Below are 13382 nucleotides of genomic sequence, written 5' to 3'. Positions count from 1 at the left end.
AATCCAGACCCAGGATGGCTTTGGCCAAAGCTATGTGCTACGTGCTTTCTGCCAAAATTACTCATTAAGGCAGGTGTTGTTTTACATCAGGAGAAACTGGTTCCTCAGCTCCGCTCATTAGCCATGGTGCTACCCCACAGCTCCTTAACTCTCAGCAAGTCTGCATTCTTGTGTTGTGTTAGGAGCATCTTCTGACCTACTTTCTTGCAGCTTAAAGATTCAGCCATGCAGGGTTGCTGCAGCCCCTGGCCAGAGAGAGTCATCAGGCATCTCTCCTCTTGACTCACAGCACAGTGACAGGGATGTGACCTCCTTAATTTGACAATGAACAATGGTGAGGGTGTTTGTATCACTGAAATGGGTAAATGCTAGAAACTGTTCTTCACCCCCTCCCTTTAGCAGCTAATTTTTAAGACACTTATGAAAATAGTATTTGAGATAGTACTTCTCACTCTATTTAATGACTTTCAAACGATTCAACTCTCCAGCTGGCAGACTAGACCAACCTCAGAATGGACAAGCTTCACATCTTGGTTAACCCCACTCATCCCTCCACCTTGCAAAGAAGAAAAGAGGAAGTAGACAGGAGTGGCTATCAACGTTTCTAAATCAAGTGTCAAAAAGAGGGTGACCCGAATGGGTCCCATTCAGAACCATCAGATCATCACAGGCACAGGGTGTCCAGCCACCTGAGTCATCTGGGATCTTACATGTTTGAAAGTGCGAAGTCTAACCTCGTTGGAAGTCGCAAGTCACAATCCCTCCATTCATTTGGAAAAGATGACAGGGCGGGTGTGGACTAATAAGGCAGGGGATCATAGAGAGTCTACAGAGATGTTCTGAGTCATAAGCATATTTAAAATTCTGTGCACATGGATGCTTTGTCTGCATGTATGTCTCTATGTTACATGCATGCCAGGTACCTATAGAGGACAGAAGAGGGCACTGAATCCTCTGGAACTGGAGTCACAGACAGTTGTGAGCTGCCATATAGGTGCTGGGAATTGAACCTAGGCTCTCTGGAAAAATAGCCAGTTCTCTTAACTGCTGAACCATTTCTAAAGCATGAATATATTTTGAAGCTGTTTATTCAACCTTATTTTTTTATATCCCCAAATTTATTTTTTCATGGTAAAATTTCAAACAGACAGACTGTCAAAAAAACAAAACAAACAAACAAACAAAAAACCCACTACAGATTCATTGCAGGACCCACGGTCACGCATGGATTTTATGATTTATTTTTGTTATTATCCGTCAGAAACCACCATTTGTCAAGTGTGTAGCTGTTACTATTCTATTTCAGTGCCTCTGAAGTGAGAGCAGGAGCCAGTGAGGGTCTCAGGGACGAGACACAGGATGGAAGTGGCAACAGAGGAACCTTGCTGTGTCCCAAGCAGTCAAGGCACAGTTCACGGGATGGAAGATTTGTCCTGGGATCCACTGTCTCAGGACCCTTTTGTACAAGTCACATCAAAGACGTGACCAGAGAGCCTGGTTTCACCTCATGCAGCATTGTACGCTGAGTGGTGTGGATGTGCTTGATTCCTGACTGACTCCAGAAAGGTGGATGGATCAAATGTTCTCAGTGGGTGTATTAGCGACTTGTCTCATCAGTGACCAAGGTATCGTGCAGAAGAAAACTACGGGAAGACAGCCCATTGTAGTGGGGAAGGGTGAACAGCCCATCACAGTGTGTGTGAGTGTGTGTGTGTGTGTGTGTGTGTGTGTGTGTGTGTGTGTGGCGGACAGCCCATCATAGTGTGTGTGTGTGTGAGGGGCAGACAGCCCATCATAGTGTGTGTGTGTGTAGGGGGAGGGGCAGACAGTCCATCACGATGGGGGAGGGGCAGACAGTCCATTACAGTGGGGGAGGGGCAGATAGTCCATCACGGTGGGGGAGGGGCAGACAGTCCGTCACAGTGGGGGGAGGGGCGGACAGTCCATTATGGTGGGGGAGGGGCAGACAGCCCATCACGGTTGGGGAGGGCAGACAGCAGCTTTGTGGCAGAGGTTGTTCTCATGTTCGTAGACAGAAGTAGACAACATGGCTGAACCTTCAAAGGCCTGTCCTAGTGGCCTTCTTCTACCAGGTCCCACACCATAAAGGCTTAACAGCCTCAGCCTAGCTCCACAAGGGTCTGGGAGACGATTCAACAGGTAAAGGTCCAGCATGACATCCCGAGGACAACCTGGGTAATGCAGCTCTACCCCATGGTAGCCTAGACTTTCTCCAGCTCAGACTCTGTTCCTTTTCCTGCCCTCTCCTTTCTTTTTTCTTTTTTTAAATGGGGTTTCCCTGTGTGACAACTCTGGCTGCCCTGGAATTCCCTTTACAGAGAAGGCTGGCCTCTAATTCACAGAGATCCACCTGCCTCTGCCTCCCAAGTGTTAGGATGAAAGGCGTGTGCCACCAATGCCCAGCTTTTTCTTCTTCTTAGGCATCTTTCCCAGTAAATTTCCATGTCACAACTCCACCACAACAAGAGCTAACACTGACACATGTTGTACGCTTAGAACTTGCATCTGTGCTAATTCCACTACTGGAGAGACCTCACACTAATGGATTCCTGCAGTGCCCAGCTTGTTCTGCTGGGCATAGTATCATCCTCACGTTTATCTATATACTGTATATGTCAGAATTTTCTTCTTTTAAAAACAGAAACAATATTTCAACAGAAGCCTAGACTACACTTTCTATCAATGGACACTTGGGGGCTGGTGAACAATTTCCTATGATTCTCGATGGACAAAACACTATTGTTTTAAAAGCCCACAAAAAGAACTGTGTGAGGAAAATGGATGAAAGTTCTTTGCCTGCTTTTCCTCCAGTTGCTCAAAGGCCAAGCTGCTGCTTCCTAGTTTGGGGCCTCACTCTGCTCCACTCCCGTTTCCTCATCTGTGAGAACAAAGAGACCCACAGCTCCCTGGGCTCTGATGACAATTAATGAGATTATGTTGGAGGTACCAGCTACGGGGCGTCTGAAGAAAGGCTTTGTGGAATCCCAGGTCCTGATTATCACTGCTACAGGGTCATAAATGCCTCCTGCCCAAATACTTACTGTTCATAAAAGTTTTAGCGAGTGAGGCTGCCTACTGGGCAGCTCTAATCCCTATAAAGAAAACGGTTCCTCCTGCCGGGAATTAATAAGTTCTTAGCCACACTGAAATATCTTCTCGGCTGGGTTATTGTGCTTACATAATGAAGTTACTTTGATTATAACCATTAATCAGGTCCATGTTTCTGAGCTAGAGTGGGTCATACTTGATGCTTGGCTTTAGCAAGGACAATATCCCCACTTCCTGGCTGCACTGCCAGACTGACTGACATGATTAAACCTGTCAGGGCAACGACACAGAACGCTTAGGCTTCATACCAGATTCACTCTGAAGTTGCTTCTTGTCCACCATTGGAAGAAATTTGATTTATTTTGCATGACAAGCATGAATATTAACCAAGAGATATTAAAGCGGTATTTTCCTCCCATTCACAAGGAGATGCAGCAAGTCATTTCCTCCTGATAATTTCTTTTTCCTGTCTGGTTATGTACATACTCTGTTTTTGCCCAATAGAAAAACTCACTAATAATTAGAGGAAAATGAGAGACTAGTAAATACACTTGCATTTCCTGCTGAAGAGATAGTAAAAAAATAAGTGGGAAAAAAAGTTGTCATGGACCATGGCTTTTATGCAAAATGAGATTAGAAAAAGGTCGTGGGTGATGCTTGGATCAATCTCCTAGACAATGGCCCTCCTGGCACTCACACTCTGTGGCATTCCCTCCCACATTCCCCAGAGCCACCAGATCATGTGACCATCAGGCTATGGCTGAAGTAGTGGCTCATGGCTTCAAGATCAGATTACAGGATGTCTGTGGCCACCATCTTGGGCATGGCCTCCATCCCTGGCTGCAGAGAAGCCTGCTACAATGTCACCTGGGTGCCTAGGCCGCCCACTGCAGGACCTGGGGAGAGATGGGTGTCAGGCTGCCGCTGACCCTCCTCGAGCCTGGAAATGGATTTTCTCTCAGCTCCTTCTGCCCTCATCAAGTATTCTGAGACAGTTTTCAGAAAGCAAGCAGTTTCCATGGAAACAGAGCCAGCCGTTTCCAGGTGGCCTGGGGATGGACACAGGGAATCCATGGGCCCCAGGCTGCGATCTGGCTTTGGAGCAGGTGGTTCACGTGGAGATGCTGTGTGTCACGGAGAAACACAGAAGGGGAACCACATCCTCATTAAAAACACTGGCTGGTGATCTAGACCAGGATTCTTCACTGCTCTGCCGCCCGGCAACTGGCCTGAGGCTTGGGCAGGTAGCAGAGCACAGGCAGCCTCCTTCCCTCCCTCCCCGGGGGGTCTTGGGGCTTCCTCCACCTACAATCTCTAAGTCCTCCGCCTTCCTGCCTCTGGGTTGACTACTTCATAGAACGTCTAAATCTCAGAAACGCCGCCCCTTGGAGCCGTTCTGACCACATTTGGAGTCTGTCAATTCCCTCTTTCCTTTAGTCATTCACCAATGCTCCCGGGACGCTGCTGTGTTGGTGACATTCATCTCTGTCATTGACTGTCTTCACCGACTGACCACACCCGCACGATGACACAGTAGATGTCCACGCCCAGGATTTTACAAGCTTTTAGTCTTGTTGGTGACTCCAGATAGTGGACACTGAAGGCCCCTAATTTTATGATTTAGAAAGTGAATCAGGCCCACTCGCCCGATCCTAGAGGCCGCAAAGCACCAGGGGGAGAGCTGTAATGCACTCAGCTGATACTTTTCATCTGTGTGTGAATTCATGACAACTCGGTGCAGCCTTGCCTGGCTCTGAATTGTTTGTAAGATAGCACCACGCTCCTGCATTCTTCTGTCCCTTACTTTTTTATGTTACGTGTGTGTATGTCTATAACATATGCTAGTAGACAGTGCACAATTTTTTTCCATTGATGTGTATTTCTTTGTGTGAGGCGAGTAGTCTATAGTTTATCTGGGAATTTTCAGTGCATTTTTTAGGGGTGGTGGTATTTGTGTGCATGTGTGTACATGTTCACATATATGTAGGTTCATGTGTATGTGTGTGTATGTGTGTGCACATGTGTGCACATGCATGTGGAGGCCAGAGGTTGATGTCAGCTGTCTTCCTTAATTAGTGTCCACCTTGTGTGTTCAGGCAGAGTCTTCAGTGAACTTGGAGACTGCCCATTTGGCTAGTGTAGCTAACCAGCTTGTTTGGGGATCTCCAGTCTCCACACGCTGGGTCACAGGCAGAATGCCACACTCACTGCCATGTACATGGGGGTGTCATGGATCTGAACTCTAGTCTTCAGGCTTGCATGGGGAGCACTCCGCCTACGGGGAGTACTTTACCTACGGGGAACACTTCACCTATGGGGAGCACTTCACCTACAGGGAGGACTTAATCTACAGGGAGGACTTCAATGGGGAGGACTTCACCTACTGGGAGCACTTCACCTACAGGGGGCGCTCATCTTCTCAGCAGTATCCCCTACCCTAGTTTTCGGACCATTGCCAAGCCCGAGCACTGCTCATAGTTTTTTATTCATGAGTTGCCCTCAGGTAGAGAATTTCCAGTCACGGCCGGTGAGCATCTTCATGTTTGTGAGACTACGTGGCTCTTGGAGCTGGCGTGCAAACTTTCAGCTCTCCCGGCACGTGTGTGACTCATTTGTCTAAAACCTCAGCTCTGTAGAGAACTCTGAAGCGCATGCAGCCTTGAACGTCGCCTGGGAACGTTCTAGAAATGTAAATCCTTGTGCCGAGACCCCGGGTGTCACCGGTGAGGCAGGACAGACTTGGCCTCTTCTTCCTCCGTCACGGAGGCCAGAGCCCGGCTCTGACCAGCACAGGAACTGAACTAGCTCCTTCCAGCTCACCAGCCAAGGTGGTGCCCTGACCCCACGATGCCGACGCCTTCCTCTACACGACACCGGAGCCCCAGCCTGAGGTGTGTTGATCTCAGCTGTTTCTCTGGTGAGATTGTGTCCTGGTTCCTTTCCCAACCCTGTCATTCGCTGTTCTACAACAAACAAGTTTTAAATGAGTTACCTGTACAAGTGCAGACTCAAAGGAAAGACAAAAGCCATGTGAAGGCGGTGGCTTTGGGGAGACTGTGCAGGTTTGAAACCATAGTGCAATTTGTGTGTGTATGCGTGCTTGTGTGTGAACACATGTGTGGGTGAGCCTGCATGAAGAGGTCAGAGGTTGACCTCAGGTGTCTTCCTCACTTATTCTCCCTTTTACAGTAATTGTGCTCTTGGCTTCCAGCACAACCACACGGAGCTGTGAGCACAAGCACGGACCACATCTCACACATGCAGATGCACACGAGCATGGCTGCACCTGTGGACACACAAGAAGAGTGCATGACTGGGTACACCCTCAGGCAGCTGCTAGTGGGCATGCTCTCACACATACACGGCCTCTGTCAACCCACAGTGGTCTCTCTGAAAACAGTTGTCAGAATTGTAGTGGGTAGCTGTTCCAGCTTTAACCTGGAAGTACCACCCCCACTGAGGCTTCAGTAAATAGCACGCCTACAAGGCGGAGCCGAGAGAGGACCCCTCAAGACCAGAAATCCGGATGGGCCGGCTCTCTTGGTTCCTGGATCCTGGACGCTGGAGGTAGACCGAGCAGAGTTCTCCAGAGAACACTGCTGGACTGCGCTTCACCTTTCCCAGACCCTGTTCCCTATCCCTTCACTAGTAAGTTACCCCACAAAATAAACCTCCCTTTTAATTACACGGAGTTGCCTTAATATTTAAACCAATACAGAGTCCTCTTGGAAAGCCAGCAGGACGTCACCACATTCTTTTCACTTGAATCACCATAAAATCTTCCCCCAAATTTCATACAAAAATCACGACAACATGTGATTTTTTCTGCACATGTATTTGTAATAAACACATGAAGACAGACTCCTTACTTAGGGGAGTTTTTGAGCTGGGTAACATGGATGGAAGTTTCTCCTCCAGCTCCACAGGTTTCTCAGACTTTACAGGTTTCATGAGAGGATCCTTGGCTGAACATCTGTGGGGACATGCAGCAGCTGGGGTGAGCTAGTGTGCAAAGCACAGGCTCAGGAGGTGCTGGGAGCTCAGTCCTCCACAGGAAGTCATGCCCACCCTTCCTCATTCAAGGTGGGGAGGGGCAAATTCTGCCCAAGTGCTGATCTGCATTGTTGGTGATGCTTCAGGGTGGAGGTTGTGTCCTAGCTTCTGAGTAAATGCCAAGAGGAGCATGTGCGTGTGTAACACACACACACACACACACACACACACACACACACACACATCCCTAAAACCAAGGCTCTTCCTTGTACTGTGTATAAATCCAGGCACCCAGCTGAGCACATCTGGTGCATTCTCGGGAGGGGGAGGGGCGTGCCCGCAAACTCTCAGGGGTTTAGGTTTTATGCGAAGCGTCACGTGTAACTGACCCCCTCCTCCCCAGGTGAGTGGCACTGACAGAGGTGCTGTTGCCTCTAAATGAAGCAGAAACCAAGGAAGATCAGGTCCCGTGAAAACGAGGAAGAAATGAGCGGTGGATGCGGATCCAGGCTTCATGCGTTCATGAGAGTGCTGCTGAGCCCAGAGACTCCACCTCACTGTTCTCTGTCCTTCCAGATGAAGATTAACATGGGATGATCCTACACAGATAGTCCCACTCATGTGATCCCAAACATACAACCCATATATAGAACCCACACATACAACCCCACACATATGACCCAATACATACAATCTTCTTGCAGGATCCCACACATATAAGCCCACGGGTACGATCCCACACACTCACACACAAGGCAGGGGCAGGAAAAGCTGAAACAGGCTTCAGCATTCTTGGGAACATTAGATAATGCTGTCTTCTCATGAAGAAAGCCCACAGCACTACTGTTTTTATTCTTGTGTGTGTGTGTGTGTGTGTGTGTGTGTGTGTGTGTGTGCGCGCATGCCTTTACATGCACATGTGTGTGGAAGCCACAGAACAACCTTGGGTGCCTTTCCTTCACTTGCCTTGGGTTCAGAGAGAGATCCTGCTTTACAATAAATAAATGTGGAGAAAGTTTGAGGATTGTCAACCACATATCTGCATATGCGCACACGCACATATTCGAACACCACCTAACATATGAATGTGCATGCTCATGCATACACACACACACACACACACACACACACACACACACACTCTGTCATAATGATAATAAAGTAAGATTTATGATATATCACACACATGGAAAGCACTCACGCATGGAGAAATCAAATTTTATCCTAAAGCATGTGTTTGCTATCTCGGCTGGGGAGATGCCTCAGTTGGTAAAATGCTTGCTGTAAAACATGAGGACCTGAGCCCGGACCCTGGCACGTATGCAAAAGCTAAGTACACCGTGTGTGTCACCCCAGTGCTGGGGAAGGGGGGGTCCCAAAGGCTCACAGGCCAGCTAGTGTAACTAACTAATGAGCCCCAGAGTCAGTGAGTCTGTCCCATAGAACAGGTGGGAATGGAAATGAGGAAGACACTTGACATTGAGCTCTGGCCTTCATATGTGTCTGCACACATGTGTACATAACCACCCACATACCAGCACACACACAAGAACATGTAAACATTTGAGTAGATTTATGAATTCCTTCTTCTCAATCCATCTCTTCGTGTATAATCTATATCATGCAAGGATAAAGAAATAAAATTGAAATATCTTAAAAAAGAGTGCACACCACGTCATATTTAATTTCCATGTATAGTATATTTTTCTGGCTTATCTTATTCCTTTATAATAAGCACATATCCTTTCTCCCCCCAATCCAAAAAAATCGAACTATTTTGCTTTCAGAAAAACAAACAAACAAACAAACAAAAACAAAAGGACCCTCAAGTTTAGTGGCTCATGTGCATGATGCCCTCCTGACAGGAACATGAAACAGCTTGAGGACGGGGCCGACTGCTCCTCAGCAGCGGTGCCCAAGCCGAGTCAGGCACAACCCAGCATCACAGGAAATGTCAGCAAACACACAGACCTGCACACTGCCTTCCCTGCATTCACTCGTCACTGGAAGACTCACCCCGCAGGAAAAGGGTGGGAAAGGATCTGGTTTACATGTGAAGGAGGTTTCCAATACAATTTGACTGTGCAGAGCAAGGCAGCTGTCCACTCCCCATTCTCCTCTCACCCCCTTAGACAACAACCCCAGTCAGCCTGATACTCTAGAGGGTCCTAAGAGAACCACAGCTGACACAGGGAAGCATCCTTCTCACCAGAACTAAGTAACGATCCCTTAACACAAATAGACCCAAAGACGAGGTCTGAGCTATTGTGACTTTGTTTGGGAAGCTTGGAGAACAAAGGAGCCGATGGCCAGATGACAGGGTGCTATTCTGAGACCTATAATCAAGATTAATTATAGGGGTGATGTTCTGTGGACTCAGAGAGGCTGCCTTAACCACCTGGACAATGAGTGATTTTGCCCCACATCTTCTTCTGTTGCTGAGGGCCTCAGAGTGGGTTGCTATGGTGGATGACATGCACCTGATTCTGCCTTGACAACAGCCATGAGGTTGCCAAGAAAGCAGAGAAGGGAGAGGCTACTAAAAAGGTTTGGTGGGGAGTATGGCTCAGCCCAGACCCCTAGAGCCACACAGCATGACAGGCTTTAGACAGTATTATGGTGATATATTGTGTACCCTAATAAACTTGCCTGAAGATCAGAGAACAGAACAAGCCACTAGATTAAACATAGATGCCAAGCAGTGGTGGCACACACTTTTAATCCTAGCACTCGGGAGGCAGAGATTCGTCTGGATCTCTGTGAGTTCAAAGTCACCCTGGACTACATGAGATTGACTCAGTTTAGTAAAGAAACAGAGCCAGGCAGTGGTAGCACATACCTTTAATCCCAGCACTTAGGAGTCACATGCCTTTAATCCCAGCACTAGGAAAATTGAGACAGGAAATGATATGGGTGGGTGGAGAAAGCTATATAAGGCATGAGAAGACAGGAACTGAAGCTTTTCAGGCTGAGGAGTCCTAGAGGTGAGACGTGGCTGTGGCTTGTTCCTTTGTCTCTCTGAACTTTCAGCATTTACCCCAATATCTGGTTCTGGGTTTTTATTAACAGACCATGTAGATTTCATGTTACACAGTATGGTCATAAGAAAGCAACTGGTATGAGGAATGGCTTCATGTAGGCATGCTTGCACATGTAGGGTTTCTGACCTCCCGTGACACCCATCCTGTCCACTCTTAGCATTGTGGAAGTCTTTTGTTTTGAGACAGGGTCTAACTCTGCAGCCATGGTCTCCCAAGTGTTGAGATTCTGAGATTGTCCGACCACGCCAGCCTGTGGACTATTCTAATGATCACCCTGAAACCCAGATCACCCTCTTCTGAGCTTTTCTTTCACATTCCAAAACCCGAAGGGTATTTTCAGTTGGTCAGCATGGGGTCACATGGCCCACATAAAACCCCTCACTCTCACTGGTCCACATGAAATCCTTCACTCACTGGTCCACATGAAACCCCTCACTCTCACTGGTCCACATGAAATTCTTTACTCTCACTGGTCCTCATAAAATCCTTCACTCACTGGTCCACCTGAAATCCTTCACTCTCATTGGTCCACATGAAACCCCTCACTCTCACTGGTCCACATGAAACCCCTTACTGGTCCACATGAAATCCTTTACTCACTGGTCCACATGAAACCCCTCACTCTCACTGGTCCACATGAAATCCCTCACTCTCACTGGTCCACATGAAATCCCTCACTCTCACTGGTCCACATGAAATCCTTTACTCACTGGTCCACATGAAACCCCTCACTCTCACTGGTCCACATGAAATCCCTCACTCACTGGCCCTGCATCGCAGACAAAAGCTTGGATAAATTAGCCAGTTGGGGACTTGAACCCTTAATGTTTTCATTCAGAATCTTTCCCATTAGGCGTGCCCTTTTAGGTTCCATGCTCATCATCCTAGCTCAAGCTCCTTCAGCATGCCTCTTGGCTCCAAATTCTAGGCCTCAGCCAGGCTCAGATCCCTGAATCACCATGTCCACTTTTGGCATTTTTCATTTGCAATGCACAGTGGACCTTGCTATCCACCAGGACTCACTACCCTGTAATAACAGACACCTTTTCATCCTGCCCTATCCCAGTGATCAACTTCCCCTCCCTCCACCCAGCCACCAGTCTCCACCCTTGGCCACCTCCAGTATTTTTCTCTCTGTTCCACTCAGCATGATGCAGTCAAGAAGAGAATTCTCCCTAGCCAGGCATATCTACCCAGCCCTGACTGGCCTGTGAAAAATTCTCTATTTCTGGAGTCTAAATGCTCCATGAGTCAACTTGTGGTGGCCAACTCAAATTCTATCTCTCCATTACCTTTCTCTGCTGAGCTGTCTTCTCTGGGGTTCTGGACATTTTAATGTTCAGATCCACTTGTGCTTTTCTGGCATTCATCTTCTTTCAATTATTCATTTTAAAACACAATTCTCACAGGAAGTTGCAAAGCTACTGTGCATTCCTGCATGCATCTCACCCAGCTCTCCTCATATTGTGATTTGTATGAAGTTGTGACATAATATCAAAGCCAGGAAATTAGCATTAGAACATTACCCTTCCAAGCTGCATTCACTTGTTTATGTGTATGTATGCTGTGTGTACATGTATGTATGGTGTTTTTTGTGTATTTGTATATCTGTGTGTGTGTGTGTGTGTGTGTGTGTGTGTGTGTGTGTGTGTGTGCATATAAAATTCAATATAACTTCATCCCATTGCAGTCAAGGTACACAGATGCTCTATTTCCCTAGAAATCCCTGTTAGAACCATCTGTATTTGTGCTCAGCCCCATCCACACCTTGTTCCTGTCCTCTGGGAACTGCCTCTTTAATTTCTGGAATACTTTATAAATACAACCTCTTAAGGTTGACTCCTTTTAAAAAATATATTTTTATTTATGTGTTTGGATGTTTTGCCTACACGTACATCTGTATACCATGTGCATGCCTGATATCCACAGAGGCTAGAAGGTGGCATCGGATCACTTGAAACTGGTGTTACAGAAGGTTGTGAGCTGTTATGTGGATGTTGGGAATCGAACCTGGGTCCTTTGGGAGAACAGCCAGTGCTCTTAACCACTGAGCCATCTCTCCAGTCCTAAGCTTGACTTCTTAAAAGTTTATACAATGTTCTAAAATCCATTCAGTTTACTTTCTCAATAATACATTCTTTCTTCCAGCTTAGCAATGGGAGGCCATTATATGAAGACTGGAGATTTTTCAACTTGTAGCTTGTTGAGAACATTTGATCTTTGTAAATTGGGCCTTATGGGTAAATGTGCTATGAACATTCCTACATATGAATATTTTTGAGGACACAAATTTTCAAATCTCTGGGATAAATGCCTAAAAGTTTAACTACTATGTCACATGGCACATGGATATCTCATTTTATAGGAAACTATCCAGTGGTTTTCAGAGAAGCTGGGCATCGACATTGGCACCAGCAATATTTGAGATCCACCCATGGCGTCGACATATTTGCCAGAATGTGCCACTAGTGTGGTTTTTATTTTCACCATTTTCATAAGTGTATGGTTAAATATTTTATTTTTAATGTGTATACCTGTCTATTTATAAACTAATGTGTCAGTCATAACCTCAACACTTTCTTTGTGTGCATATGTGAGTGTGTATTCAATGTGTGCTGATCTTTCTCTTTTGTGGGAGACAGGAATTCCATAAATTCTTTTGTAAAAGTGGAACAGCATTCAAGACCGAGAACAAGCCATCGGCCCAGCTGTGTGGAACCTTCTGGCTGCTAAGGATGGCTTCCTGTTATCAGACCATGGCAAACCTGAAGGCAGATGTAAAACTGCGTTTGAACAGAACATAGTGATAGCTGACCTGGGACATAGTCAGTGTCGGACACCCTGCTTTTTACATACACTAATCAAAGTGTGCACATGTATGCACATGAGCCTTCAGTTCGCACCAGCATTTTTGTCTTTAGCTTTTGATAGTTCAGTATTTCATCTTTGCTGATTACATTATCTAAGTCCTTGGTGGTGACCTGTTTATCTTTCTGTCAGCCAATGTGCTAAAAGTTGAGACAAATCCTCCAACATCCTGTATTCAAGCAGATTTCTGTTTTTTTTTTTTTATAAACTTTAAAATATTTAAATTTTTGTTTTAAGTGGTGGTTTTTCACACAGGTCAAAACAAATTGAGATATTTTATTCTCACCCTGTTGTTTCTCCCCATTCTACCTGAGTGTGTGACCCACACAGGTGCCCACTGAGACCCTTTGTTGTGTATTTTTTCTTGCATTTCTTTGCACATATGAGCAAGGACACAGAGGTAACACTTAT

General features: G+C 46.4%; 1 protein-coding gene and 1 long non-coding RNA gene across 2 annotated transcripts in view; one reads left to right on the top strand and one right to left on the bottom strand.

Moving 5' to 3' along the window:
- Dscam (DS cell adhesion molecule) overlaps positions 1–13382 on the bottom strand; it is a 488931-nt gene that overhangs the window by 133794 nt on the left and 341755 nt on the right. The window lies entirely within an intron of this gene.
- Positions 1989–2670, top strand: LOC131922154 (uncharacterized). The gene is made up of 2 exons (XR_009382222.1): positions 1989–2160; positions 2442–2670. It is a non-coding gene; the product is annotated as an uncharacterized LOC131922154 (long non-coding RNA).

Source organism: Peromyscus eremicus, chromosome 12 (genome assembly GCF_949786415.1).
Source record: "Peromyscus eremicus chromosome 12, PerEre_H2_v1, whole genome shotgun sequence".
Classification (NCBI taxonomy): Eukaryota; Metazoa; Chordata; class Mammalia; order Rodentia; family Cricetidae; genus Peromyscus; species Peromyscus eremicus.
This window is presented reverse-complemented; position numbering and strand designations above follow the sequence as displayed.